Source organism: Rhinolophus hipposideros (assembly GCF_964194185.1).
Source record: "Rhinolophus hipposideros genome assembly, chromosome: 3".
In the NCBI taxonomy this organism is placed as follows: domain Eukaryota; kingdom Metazoa; phylum Chordata; class Mammalia; order Chiroptera; family Rhinolophidae; genus Rhinolophus; species Rhinolophus hipposideros.
In genome coordinates, this window is record NC_138049.1 from 92,659,931 (window position 1) to 92,675,080 (window position 15,150).

Here is a 15,150-nt window from a genome sequence, read left to right on the forward strand (position 1 = left end):
TATGGTAAATGTAGAAAATATTTCTGCATTTTTCAAATTCAAATGAATTATCTCCTGTAAACGCTTTACCAGCTGCTCTGTGGCATGTTTTAGTCCACCCGATCTTGTAAGGATTGTGCTTCTTTTTTAAGTTGTTCTGACACTTGGATTTACAGAATCTGAACACCCTGAAAGCACTGTGGACGAAGTTTATGTGGTGGCAGCTGTGGTTCATCCGTCCGGAACAGAAATAACAGCCGTCCTTCTGCAGGCTCAACCCACGTGGGATCCCCAAGCCAACGCCAAGCTTGAGAGAGAAGACATAAATGTCTAAGAACAAGTAGAAGAGAAAAATACCTTTATCTACTCTCATTCCAGTGAACCTAGTGCTTCCAAAGTCACTAAAAAGGCAACTAACATTGCACAACACTAAGAAGATGTAGTAAATGTATTCTGAATGTTGTAGTCTTGAATATAGTCTCAATTAAATTAAAAGCTATCTCGAGACAGCCAGTAATCCCCGTCAATTGATGGGTTAAAGACTTAAATGTTCCCTGTATCAGAGCTTCTCGAACTGTACTGTACCCTCACATCACGTGGGGATGTTGTTGAAATGCAAATTCTGATTCAGCCGTTGAGGAGGGGGCAGCTGAGATTCTGGATTTCTAAGTGTCCAGGTGAGGCTATGAGGCTGGGCCACCCACAGGGGATTCCAAGACCCTCTCCAGAGCGGGCAGGAGAATGCTAAATAACAATATCAACCTTGTTCAGTGAAGTGAAGTATGTGGGAAAACTAGAACAGCCTCAGACACAGGCCACATACTCTATCTGTTTCCTTGTTTCTTTCAGTCCCTGGACTGTGTGTGTACCTGGCAGGCATGAAACGCCACCATCAACAATGAAAAACAAAGACGCATTGTTACCCCAAATCCGGCTGTCTCCTATCTAAAAACACATCACCCACTGAAACATTATTTGAGTTTTGTGAAGCTGTAAAAGCTGTGGTTACATATAAACAAACACCAAGGAAGAAAGACGGGTATAGAAATAGCAGGTGATGAGGAAACGTTAGCAGAGAAGAATCAGAGAGCATTTGCTGACAAGAATAAATCCTGTATAATAACTCCTATTTGCCTTCAGACTGCGATATTCTGTTCAGGAAGTGTTTGTATAGTCCCCACATTTGTAAATAAAAGAGCTGAATATTTGCATGAAAAGATGATGTGAATAAGTGAATTCAGTATACTGTAAACTACCTCTTGTTATTGGGGTGGGGATAGGGGTTAGGGTTGATAAAGGCTACAAACCATTATTGAATACCTACTACATAAAACTGATTTACACGAATCATATCATTTAATATCCATTCAACCTTGAAAAGTACATACAGGACTAAAATACTTATTTCACAGATGATGAATCTCAGGCTCAGAGAGATTATAGAAGTTGCCTAAATTTATGCATCAGCAGAACCAGGGTTTCCAATCCATTTTCTCTCCTAAGATTTTAGAATACCAATCTGATACATTGAAAACTAGACAAATGTCTGTTTTGGTATTGCGTAAATATTTTGAGTATTTTGAAGAATGATAGCCACTAGCAAGTGGGGTTTGGGTAGGAAAGGCTACACTGAGGACAAGTGCTTTTCAAATTATTTCTTAAAAATACAAATATCTATATAAACATGGAGAAATTCAAACAACATATGAAAATTACAAAATGAAAAGTAAAATCTCTTCTGCCTCCCTTCTAGAAAAGGGATTGTTGCGTCAATGATTCAGAATTTCTAATGTTGAAAGTGAACTGACACCTTGGGACGCTTAACCATGGAGTTGGGAGGACTGTGGGTGGAGTTGGGCCCCTTGCTGACTCTCTGGTCTTGACTTCCTATTGAACTCTGTGGTAACCTCAGTGGTGGGGGGCAGAAGGGGGGAGGAGGTCAATATAGGAGGGAGGCATGTGGTCTCACTCTGTTTTTTTCTGGCCATGAAGGATTGCCCTCCATGTGTGCAGGTGCACGTGCCTTTGCTTGGTGGTTCAGTTTTTGTTTTGTTTTTTTTATTTTTCCCGAATAAACTTTTTCTTTTGGTGGATTACCTGGAGACACTAGGGATGGAGCCCAGCATCAGTATGGTGTAGGAACATTCCAGGTGATTTAAAAAAAAGTTTTTTTTATTAGTTTCAGGTGTACAAAACAATGTGATAGTTAGACATTTACACCCCTCACAAAGTGATTGTCCCCTCCCCCAATCTACTACCCCTCTGACATCTTATACAGCTGTTACAATTCCATTGACTCTATTCCCCATGCTGTACTCCACATCCTGTGACTATATATATAAAATTATAGTTGACATTTAATATTATTCAGCTTCAGCTTCAGGTGTACAATGCAGTGGTCAGGTATCTACACCATCCATGAAGTGGTCTCCATAATGAGACAAGTGTCTATTAGATACCCTACAAAATCTTTACAATACAATTGATTATATTCCCCAAACTGTCTTTCATATGCCCGTGGCAATATGTAGCTATCAATTTGTGCTTTCTAATCCCCTCATCCCCACCACCTTCCCATGTACAAACCATCAGTTTTTCCTCTATGTCTCTGAGACTATTTCTGTTTTGTTTGCTCATTTATTTTGTTCTTTAATTCCACATATAAGTGAGATCATATGGTATTTGTCTTTCTCTGTCTGACTTATTTCACTAACACAATATTCTCAAGGTCCATCCATGTTGTTGCAAATGGTAAGATTTCATTCTTTTTTATGGCTGCATAATACTCCATTGTATAAATGTACCACAGTTTCTTAATCCAGTCATCTACCGATGGGCATTTTGATTGTTTCCATGTCTTGGCTATTGTGAATAGTGCTGCAATAAACAGGAGGGGTGCGTATATTTTTTCAAATTAGCGTTTTGGATTTCTCTGGATAGATACCTACGAGTGGAATTGCTGGGTCATAAGGTAGTTCCATTTTCAGTTTTTTGAGATCCCTCCATACTGGTTTCCGTAGTGGCTGCACAAATCTGGAATCCCATCCAGATGATTTTGAGGCATGAAGACAGGAAGGACTCTGACCTAGATCACCCCTAAAAGAAAATCCTTCACACTGAGGCTGCTCTCACACAATTTATTTGATCTGAAGGTTTGTTCTTGTTCCTTTTTTCAAAGTTACTTTGAAACTATAAGCATTTGTTGATAAAATGCAAATGGAATACCTTTCCACCAAGTCGCGGGTGATGTATTTGAAATCTCAGAACAAAGTTGGTGAACAGGTTAGGTCTGTATCCACCTGTCTGTGTGCCCAAGCAGAGGCATCAGATGTCTCTGAATCATAAGATCTGGCCGGCTGCTTCCGGCATGTTCACTGAATCCTAAATCCACAGCCAGTAGAGTCCACAAGTCAAGAGTTGTTTTTGTTTGTTTGTTTTTAATGCTCCTGGATGGAAATTTCTTTTCAAGTATTATTTCCTCAAATCCATAGGAAAATTAATATGCACTTTCAGGGATTTCTAAGGACTCCTTGTTGTGTGCCAAAATGTCATTGACACTGTTCTGTTCTCATTTAACTTCTTTGAACTCAGCGAGTGGAAATAACAATGGTGGTTTGAACAGAGAACCACTGCCCTGGGAAAACAAATGGAAATACATAGTAATTTGTCAAAGTCTGCTTGATAGCCCAAAACTGAAGATAACTTGTTTATTGTGTAATTTAATAAGGAACTGATTTAATCACTGTAGTTCTTACAACAACAAAGATCAGAAAGAGCTCCCCCTGCAATCCCAGAGTTGCAGTAGCAAACCTTGGCTAGGACACTAAATTCACCTTGTTATGTGAACACTGAACAAGAAGGACAAACATGAGAGCTGATCGGCTGCTAAGGGGCACCCTGTTGAATACTTGCTGGCCTCACTTTAAAAACAAGGCACATTCTTTTAAAATCAGTCTTGTCTTCAAATCTCTGTGCAAAAGCAGCCCTGGATACACAAAATTAGGGAAAGAAGGCTGAGCTGGGGCAGTGAAGCATGGACATGGACCTTGCTGAATGAAACTTAGATGCAGTTTCCTTTTCATTTCTTTGATCAAGTAGTTAACATTTTTTAAAGAATAATTTTGTTTCTGGCATGAAGAAAGAAGACATAGCACGTGTTAAAATACAAAATCAACCTGTAGATCAGTGACTTCTCATGGCTTACTTCAAAGGTTGGTGTTCTGAATATTTAGAATTTTATATCAAGAATGCAGAAGTTCTGGACCATAATTTCTAGAATATTCATACCCAATTTGTAGACTACAGTTTCTAGAAAAGTGTGATTGTTTACATGGATTGACACTTATGGTATAAAATTATAATTTTCCCATTTCAAGTTCCAGACACTAATGAGGGGATGGCCACACATTTAGATGTAATACCAATTGTACTTTAAGGTAATAAGCAACTTAAACCCCAAACAATTCAGAATTTAAAATTGTTAAAACAAGAAAAACAACGAAAAAGAATGAACTATGAGAAGAACATAAACTAACAAAACAAAAACAGCAGCAGGATTCTGACTAAGCCTAATTTATTTTAAAAAAACAAAATTTCTTATATTTTTCTATTACAGAATGGTACAGGTCTTTCAACTTTTGTTTTGCTAAAATAGTCAAGTGTGGCCCCACAGTAAACATTCAGAAGACAAAGGTATGACAGTATATCCAGGACTATAAAAACCTAGATTGGTTTATTGACTTGGGCCACAGCATACAGGAGGGTGACAAGAAAGTAATGTGCCCATGTGAAAGAAGACAATGTAGCAATTTAGATGAACTGTAACACTAATTGTTCCTCCCACTCCCAGGGAGAAAAGGATAACTGCTATGGTTCCTTATAGAATGGTATGCCAGCAAGCCAAGGCTTTCTGTGATATCTGTCATAGCTGGTAGGTTCAAATAATAATATCACACGTATATTCCACCAACTTGATAACACAGCTTACCATTTCCTATTATATATTTATTTGAAATTTTGAAGATTTGATATTAAAATGAACAGAGAGATAATTTTTTAAAAGTAATATTATTCAGCAACTTAAAATGCACAAACATATCACAAAGTTATGTTAAAAATCATTCATTTGGGTGAAGGGGGTAAAAACAAAATCCAAAACAAAAAAGTCCAAAAAAGAAACAAAAAGAAATGATTCATTCAAATATTTATTCAGTGAATATTTACTTATCATGTACTATATGCCATGCACAGTTTTAAGCCCTGAGGTGATTTTCCTGCTCTCAATATAGTTATAGGATTTTTTTAAAAATAAAATTCAAATTTGATTGATAATCCTTATTCCTAATTTATTTTGCCAAGATTGAAAGGAAAGAATTCATTCACAAAAGCATGGCCTAGAATGTATAAAATGAGACTATTTCAGGGTGACATTTTCCATTTTCTGGAACAAAAATGTTAATGTCAGTGAGATAGAGGGGTTTGAAACTGTCAAGAAGTTTCAAGTGGCCAAATATGGTAAAATTCCCACTTCTCCAAATGGTTAATATGTTTGGTTTTTTTAATATAGAAGATAAACATGGCCTACCTTATCATAAAACATGTGTCTTAACCACTTAAAAATTATGGAAGCTACTTTGAAAATGTAATTATACCTTGCAGATAATGGGAGAGAGTGTAAATACAGGAGTTCAGGTATTCAAAACTGAATAGAGGTGCAGGTAGGCTACTCCAAGGTGGAAAAATGTTTGGAGCAGCACAGGAATCTTGAGACCCATAAGCAGGAGGGCAGTGAAAGAAATGAATAGATAAGAGTAGGGCAGAGTCTGGTTAAAGAGACTAAAGATGAGGCTAGGGGGAAAGACATAAGAGTTGATTTACTGAAACAAAAAGCTGGTTTACAGATCCTTTTTCTCCTTTTCTAATATTTTCAATTCTCTCTTTTGCCTTCCTGGATTGGTCACATAGAGTATTTTCTTCATCCTGTTCATGAAATCCTTTACCTGCATGCTTCTTAATGTTTCTGTCAATTATGTATGTTCCCTCAATATTTAGCCTGGTTGTGGAAAGGAAAGGAAATTGTTTTGAGTTATTTGATCTGTCCTGATATATGAGACAAGTCACTAAAATTGGAAGAGGACTCAGCCTCTCTCCGTAAAATGAAGGGGTGGGTAACATATCAATACAATAGAGCTTATGAGACACAGAAAACTTGGCTGTAGCTGGCTTCAACAGCTCAGATTTTTTTGGCCAGAGATTGAGCAGGCTTTATGATTAGTTTAATTAAGAAACTCCAGTTCCCAGCTGTACTAATCTCTATGTATTAGCTCATTCTCAAGGTAGCGTTCGTCTTGATGACAAAATGGCTGCAGAATTGACAAGCTTCACATCCTTATCTCACAATGTTGAGAAGAAAGAGTGTCTCTTCTGTTGCTCTCTTTAAACAAGAAATACTGTTTTACTAGAAGTTTCCAAAAAACATTCCTCCTTTTGGTTCAAACTGATCCCATTCCATTGTTAAATCCCATTGCATTAATTTGCTAGGGCTGCTATAACAAAATCCTACAGATTGGCTTACACAACAGAAATTTATTTTCTCACAGTTCTGGAGGCTCCAAATCCGAGATCAAAATGTCAGCAGGGTTGATTTATTATGAAGCTTCTCTCCTTAGCTTGCAGATGGTTGTCTTCTCCCTGTGTCTTCATGTTATTTTTTTCTCTGTACATGTCAGTATGCAAGTGTTCTCTTATAGAGATGCCTGTCATATTCATATAGGGCCCACTGTAATGATCTGATTTTAACTGAACTACCACTTTAACGACCTTATCTCCACCTATGGTCATATTCTGAGATACTAGAAGGTAAGACTTCAACATAGGAATTTTAGGGGGACACAATTCAGCCTATAACACCCATCCTATTGTATGTCAGGGACTTGGCTGATTAGATTGGCTTAGACCGAGATTCTGAACCAATGAGATCATTCCCACTGCTAAGTCCATTGTCAAAACTCATTGGCAGCATTGGAGAGGGTGTAAAATGAAGTGAAAACTGGGCTGACAGAGGGAGTCAGCAGCTAGCAATCAATGTTCACTATAAGAGGGTTGGGCTACGTGATTGCTGACACACGTGTATATTCTAGCTCTATAACTCAATAATTCAAAATCCCAAGTACTTTTCTTCATAACGTACTAAGAGTTAATTCAATACAAAGCAATAGGTGGAGCTTTGATGACAGTAGACCAGAAAGAGGGATCAAAAAGTTACATTGCCAGAGAAGCCAGCAGGGCAGATGACAGTCCCTTAGACTTATGGCTGTATTATCTCTTAATAGCGGTGATGGAAAATAAGACCAGGAGCTCCAGTGGCTATATGTGGAGAGGGGGCAAGATGGCTCAGCACATCTTATATTTCATCAAATTGAATATGGTCAGAGTTCCGTAAATATCAAAGGGTGCTGATAAAAACAGTGGACAGAAAAGTGCTTCAGCCTTTGACTCAATCTCTTAATTTTTAAATTAAGCCAGGAGAAATTTATGTTTAATAGGTTAAAAATGGTTCACTACTGGCAATTTCATGGTTCAAACTAATAAACACATTTCCCAGTAGACCCTAACCATCTGTATTTTTACACAAAACAGCAAATATGAAGAATTTATGGAAGAAAAGATAGCTTAGAGCATAAATTCACTTTCAGCCTGATGGCCCCTATAGACTCTATGATACAGTATAAAATAATGATAATGACAATCTTGACTGATAGAGACAAAGCTTGATTACATCTCACAGTTTAATTTCTGTAATTAGAAAATATATAATAAATCTAAAAACATTCAAACAAATTAACAAAAAATTGTGGCATTATTTTTTAGTCTTGGTTATCTTAGGTATCTTTCCCTATTTATACCAAGTAACTGAATCCCCTACTGTAGATGGGAAAATATGATTTTCTGCATTTTATATAAATAGTAGAAAAATGATTCTACTCCCTAACCCTAACTTCCACTTTCCCAACTTTCTAACTTTATTGGCACTGAAATCCCAAGACTGATTTGATAGGTCATTTGTTTTGTTTGAACCTCAGATTAGAATTAAAAATTGTATATATATATATATATATATATATATATATATACGCGTATATACATATACATATATATGTACATATATATGTGTATATATGTGTGTGTGTGTATATATATATATATATTTAAAGCTGTATACTTAATATCCCAGGTAGACATTAATGTAAAAGAAAAATTTGCTCCAGACTACACGAATCTCACAAATTTATTATAATATTATTGTTAAGTTAGCCTTTAGTCTAATTTTCTTTCCCGTAAGTGTGGACAGAGATTTAAAAATATATTTCTTACCAGAATTATTTTCTTTGCTCTACTAAAGTTATTTTACTTTTATAGAAATTTTGTGTTAAAGAAGTTTTTCTTTAGTCTTAATATCCTTCCCTTTATTATTGGGGAAGGGGAATAGGACTTTATTGGGGAACAATGTGTACTTCCAGGCCTTTTTGCCAAGTTAAGTTGTCCTTTTAATCTTAGTTATGGAGGGCGCAGCTCAGCTCCCGTTGCTAGTTGCAGGGGACACAGCCCACCATCCCTTGCATTCAAACCGGCAACTTTGTGGTTGAAAGAATGCGCTCCAACCAACTGAGCCATCTGGGAGCTCAGCAGCAGCTCAGTTCAAGGTGCCATGTTCAATCTTAGTTGCAGGGGGCGGAGCCCACCATCCCTTGAGGGACTCGAGTTGTTCAACCAGCAGCCTTGTGGTTGAGAGCCCACTGGCCCATGTGGGAATTGAACCGGCAGCCTTCGGAGTTAGGAGCGTGGAGCTCCAACCGCCTGGCCTGAGCCACCAGGCCGGCCCCCTATCCTTCCCTTTATAACTACCTTTTCATGTGTGTAGGATTTACATTGATATAGGAAAATTGGAAGGCTCCTAAAAATATTTCCTATAAATTTCCAATAATAAAAACATTACTACGGCTCCTCTGTGGAGAAATTATTCAGATGAACCTCAGAAAGGGGTTTTAAATTTAGATCGCTGTGTTTATTTTACATGTCCTCAAAGAAAAATATAATTTTATCTGCACAGAATCTAAGAAACTTAAATTTCTTAGATTTGTGCAATAGAGCAAGACTATTAGTTGCTAATCAAGGTTTGGAGCAGTGCTGTTGGTGGAACAATACAGTGTTTAATTAAAACACAACAGAATTCTTTTTATTTGAGAGATTAAAAGAATGTCATGTTCTTCTTTTTCATTTTCCTTAAGGGGATCTCTACAGAATATATTTCTATTATTCAGTTACTAAGTTTGTTGAAGTTTAATTATTTATGTGGCTATGGTTAGTACAAGCAAAGTGTAAAAGTCATCTTTTTTCCCCCCCACGTAGGCACAAATGCTGGCCTGCATTACAGACCACTGTGGGAGTTGTTTATTTTGCAATTAAGTAAGAGTAAGGGAATGTTCTGAAGTTATTGCTTACTGCCCCTCCCATCCTTCTCACCCCCCATACCTTTTAAAAAATTATTAAAACCAAGGATGAAAGTGGTTTGTGTAAAGTAAAATTCTGGGCTTAAGTAAATTAGTTGAAACATAACAGAGCTAAGTGTAAGCATTTGCATTTAACTTCAAGTATGACATGCACATGGGACCTGGAGGTAGGTTGTGCTAAAGTCTGAAGATTTTAGTTAATCACAAGCTTAAAATCAGTAAAAGTATGAAATGGCTGTCTTGTACTGTAAAAATAGAAGTATAGGTTCAAGATAATGACAAGCAATATTCCTACTATTTCGTGAACTAGTCAGGTCACACTTGAGGTATATTTTTTTAAGGAGGGCACAGCTCACAGTGGCCCATGCGGGGATCGAACCTTGGTGTTATCAGCACCATGCTTTAACTAACTGAACTAACAGGTCATCCCTTGAGGTATCTTAATAGAGAAAATTTTAAGAACAATATTGATAAAATGGAGTGGATGAGCAGATCAGAAAAGTAAGTTGTGTGAGGAGCAATGTATAAAATTAGAGATTCTAAGACTTGAAGAAGACTAAGGGTGAGAAACATCACTAGCATTCGATAGCATGTTTTTTGTGCCAGGAATTGTATTAGGGGGCCTTCTAGAACCTTGCTGAATTCTCAGAATAACCCTATGTTGTAAGGATAGTTATCTCCAAATTCCCAGTGGCTCTGTGTGGAAAGATTCTTCATTCATCAACTACAGAGCTGTAACTGTACCTCCTGCTTGTCTGACATTGAAACCTGTAGTTTTCCTACCACACCTTAGGCTACCGTCACCTGCTCTAGGTTCTTCAGAAATTACATGTCAAGACTTGCTTCATTCAACCCTTTGTTCAACACTATTTTGGGACCTGTGCAGTTTTGAGGCACTGTGCCAAGCATGTGGCTTCTTTGAGCAAATAAAAATATGTGCCTAAATAGCTATAATGCAAGGTGTAAAGCAAAAAGCAACATGAGAAGCACAGTTAAATGTGCTTTGGGAGAGGAAATATTACTGCTGAAGAAGAATGTGGCATTCGAACTGGACTTTGAAAGACAGAGAGATGTGAATGTGCTAGGAGAACATCCCAGACACAAAGAGCATGCATGTAGGAAACTGAAATGCATGTCTAGGAAACACCAAATAGCTCAGTGTGGTTCTAGTGCAGAGTAAGAGAAGATTAATGGAAAATAAGTTGGAGAGAGGGATGGACCTAGAGGAGGGAGGGTCAGAAATGCCAGGCTACTGAGTTCTGTGATGTTCTGCAGGCAATGGGAAGCCACAATTGATTTTTTTTTTTTTTTAAGTAGGGCAATGACAATGGCCCCAGATGGTTATTCTTATAAAAGACTTACTGCAGGGCAGAAAATAAGGTGGAAAGAGGTTAGAAGGCTTTTGTATTTCCAAGTCTGAGATAAGGAGAGCCTGAGTTATAGTATTGTCCAGCCTTCTTCTGTCCCTTTTTAGGGCCACCCAACCCTCATACATACCACCCAACTCCTGGCCCATCAAACATTCTGGACCTACCCCTCTCTGCCTTTTTTTTTTTTCAATTACCTTTGCCTTACCTCTTTCCACTAATCAAGATTCTTGGCTCCCTGACTTCTACCTTCAACTCCAGGCCTCATGCATTTGACCTTCATCCTTACTTTTCTGGTATTGGACAGTAGTTTTCTCCTGTGCACTCTGCTTTGATTTGCTTTCCATCCTTGGACTACGCCATCATCTCAGGTAGGCTCATGAGGCCTCAGCCCCGGCTGTATCCCTGTATAGCACACTGCCACATGTATCAATCAGGACTCTCCATTGCAGACAGAAACTGCTCTAGCTAGTTTGGGCAGGTCAACACAATTTTAATTTAATAAAGGGTGTTTGGTATCTCTTGGAATCACCAAGAAGGCTGGAGGGTCCGGCTGAGAGGCTCTGCAGCCTGGGTCCACACCCACGTCATATTGTGAGGGCCGCTGAAGGGCAGACAACACTACTGCTTCTGGGCACAGGTTCCACAGCCCGAGCCAATGACTCTGGGGACTCAAGACAAGAAATGTCAGCAAGGAAATTCAGGAAGAGTGATGCCTCTGTCATTCTTGTGAAATGGCAGATACATGTAAGGGCTCCTGCTTTCTACAGTTCTTCACTTCTGGTGTGAAATCTTTATGATTAGGTCTCATGGGTGAAGTGTAGGTCCATGCAGAGATGGATGTGCCGTGGAGCTAATGAAGGTTGAGCTTCAGGACCTCTCAATTGCACAGACCTCTTCTGCAGCCCTGGAAGAGTCCTAGAAATGTCACAGGTTTTTGGAAAATTTGCAAAAGAAAGATACTGTCACTGCAACTCTGCCTTCCCCTGTCACACTTACTAAATTTACACATGATGAAAAGCTTTAAAAAAGTTTTCTAACTTTTCTATCAATAAGGAAATAAAATTTAACAACCTTGATAAAAGGAAAGACTAAAGTATCTTTTTATTCTTTGTGTGTATGTGTGTGTGTGCGCGTGTGCGCATGTGTGTTTTGGTTGTTTTGGTTTGTTTGTTTATACCAGCTTTATTCGTAATTGCCCAAACTTGGAAGCAACCAAGATGGCCTTCAATTTGTGAATGGATAAACAAATTATGGTATACCCAGACAATGGAGTATTCACTGCTTCAAAAAAAAAAAAAAAAAGTGGGCTAAGGGATCAAATATATGGTGATGGAAAGAGAACTGACTCTGGGTGGTGAACACACAATGTGACATATAGATGATGTATTACAGAATTGTACACCTGAAACCTATGTAACTTTACTAACAATTGTCACCCCAACAAACTTTAATTTAAAACAAATACAAAAAAAGAAGTGAGCTATCAAGCCATGAAAAGATGTGAAGGAATCCTAAATTTATATTTCTCTGAAAGAAGTCAATCTGAAAAGGCAACTGTATATTCCAACTATATGACATTCTGGAAAAGGCAAACCTATGGATACAGAAAATGTGTCAGGGGTTGAATAGGTGGAGCACATAATTTTTAGGGCAGTGAAGCTATTTTGTATGACACTATAATGGTGGATATGTCATTATACATTTCTCAAAACCCATAGAATGTAAAACATAAAGAGTGGAACCTAATGTAAACTATGGGCTTTTGGTGAAAATGATGTGTCAATGTAGGTTCAATGTAGGTTCAATGTAGGTTCAATGTAGGTTTAATGGTTCAATGTAGGTTCACTAAATGTACCCCTCTGGTGCAGGAAGTTGACAGTAGGAAAAATGGGGGAGTGCAGGGAACAGTTCTTGGGAACTCTAGTTCCTGCTCAATTTTTTCTGAAAATCTAAAACTGCTTAAAAAATCTATTAATTAAAAGAAAACCAAATTATATTCTATATGTTATAGCTAAATACTTGAAGCAGCAGTGGCAGTCACTTTTTGGCAGACCTCAAATACAGAATTTGGACATTCACATCTGTACCCAAGGCATCAGGCAACACTGAGGATGGCCAGGAGAGAGCACAGCAATCATTGGGATACAAGTCAATGTATCTGTGAGCTATCTATAAACCATGTATTCTTTATTAAGACATGGCCTATCCAAAAGGAATGATGTGGGTGTGTTCAAACCAGGTTGCTTCTACTTCTTCATTGTAGTTAATCTTTCCATCATCCTCTGATTCCTCTTAACACAGTCGGGACATAACATATTATCTTCTAGGTCTGGGAATGGGAAAGTGCAGGCCGGTCACAGGAAGAGAGAAATCATCTTCTTAGGAGGGTCAGGAACCCACCCCTGACCTGCATAGAATTGCAGGTGAACCCAGCCCTCTCTGTCTGCCAAGAGAGGTCTGCCATGGACCACACACCACCTGACACCAGAGGATTGCAGCAGAAAGTTCTCAGCAGAAGCAGGAATGGGACATGAATTCATAGCCTTAGGTTGAACGGCTCTTTCAGCAAGTCTTGCCCATGCTGCCAACATGGCTTACTGAGCTGAAGTTATCGCTTCAATGCTATTGCTCATTTGCTCTCTCTCACTCATCTTACAACTTTTCTTGCTCCTTGCTTTCTTGGTCACCATCTTGCATTGTTTTGAACTTGACTGCTGTCGAGTCCTGTGCAACGAGGGTTGTGGGGAGCGAGGAGGGCGGCACAGGGTTAAGAAAAGACAGTAGCCATGAATAGAGTGCAAGCGGGGCCAAGGATCTGCAGCCTCAAGGACTGGGCCCCGAATGAGGCCTACACATTAGCTTTTATTAGTTAGGTGAGGAAGTAAAGGAGATAAAGCTTGTCAATCTCAAGATCTGTGAATCCCATGCATCATAATAGGAAACTGATTCAAGCCAATCACCCTTGCCTGTAGGCAGCTGGACTGTAAGTCTCCGGATGTATGTACTTCCCCAAGGGACAAAACCTTCATGCATCTGAATAGATGGAGAGCACATCATTGAACCTCTTCTCTTGCAGGTTGTGGGAAGGAATGCAGCCACGGAGGCAGAGGATTTCCTTAGCAAGGGGAATGTGGGGGGCTGTGCCCACCTCTACGAACCCTGTGGGTTCTCCTGTTGGTCCGCACTCGACTGTGCCTGGCTTGAGTTGTCCCCACCCCCCATGGGGAATCTTACTAGTCATTGGCTGACCAGCCATCTTTCTGGGACCAAACAGGGAGACATAGGTGCAAGCACAAAGGTGAAGCCAAGTCCCTGAAAGGATCCGTCTCACAGACTCTCCTTGCTTTAGGGGCAGGTAGGAGGAGACAGACGGGTAGCCTGCTGCATGGCAACAAACTGCAGTGTGGCCTCCTGTAGTATTTCAGGAATGTTTTGTTTTTTTTCAGAGCAAGCATGTTCCTTGGGCCTCAGATAAACATCTATTTTCTTGCCATCGGTATTCAAATTAAATTGATGGCACCAGTTCCGCAAAGTGTCCCAATGCACTTTATTAATTGAAGGCAAAATGGTTGGCAAGGGGAGCATTGGTTTTGGACAAGCTTTGAACTGTTCACTCGTCTGAGGAAGATAAACTTCATCATCTGTCCTAGGAATCTTCTGGTTGTCTTCTGAGATTGAAGAAGTGCTTGGTTCCATTTGATGTTCTTCATTAGGTTCCTCACTGACTGGAACCAATGTGAGAACCACACATTCTTCCGATAATTCAACCTCAAAGAAATCCATTTCGCTGCTATCAAAATTTGAATTTGCCATTCCCAGGAACACTCAGAGAACAGCAAAGCCAGCACAGTTAAGGATACCTGCAGTTTATTCCTTTTAACCTCTCTTTCTATTTTTTTTTTAAATTACAAAATTATCGTCATGTGAAGAGGCCATCAGAGTGTACAGCTAAAATAATAAAGAACAAATATTAAAGAGGTACATTATGCAATTAATTGATTTTAAAATTACATTTACCCCCCCCCCACACACACACACAGATTTATGATAGTTGGGGTACTGGTTGATTTTTTAAAATTTGCAATTTGTTTTGATTTTTTTCTCACTCTAAATAAGTACTTAATTTTTAATCTAACTTTAAATTCATATTTTGTTGCTTTTTTCTTAAAGAAGTCTCCCCCCCCCAAAAAAATTGTATTAGCTCCAAGCCCCACAAAACCAGGATCTGCCACTCACCGAATCCCTGAATCCTAACTAAACAGGATAAGAGAGCTGTGGGAAATTCCCCACAC

General features: G+C 38.8%; 1 pseudogene across 1 annotated transcript; it reads right to left on the bottom strand.

Moving 5' to 3' along the window:
- Positions 1 to 13,104: 13,104 nt before the first annotated feature.
- LOC308495916 (developmental pluripotency-associated protein 2-like) lies at positions 13,105 to 14,671 on the bottom strand (annotated as a pseudogene). Its single transcript has 2 exons — positions 14,267 to 14,671; positions 13,105 to 13,569 (listed from the first exon to the last, which is right to left on the bottom strand). The product of its transcript is annotated as a developmental pluripotency-associated protein 2-like (transcript).
- Between the last annotated feature and the right edge of the window lie 479 nt (positions 14,672 to 15,150).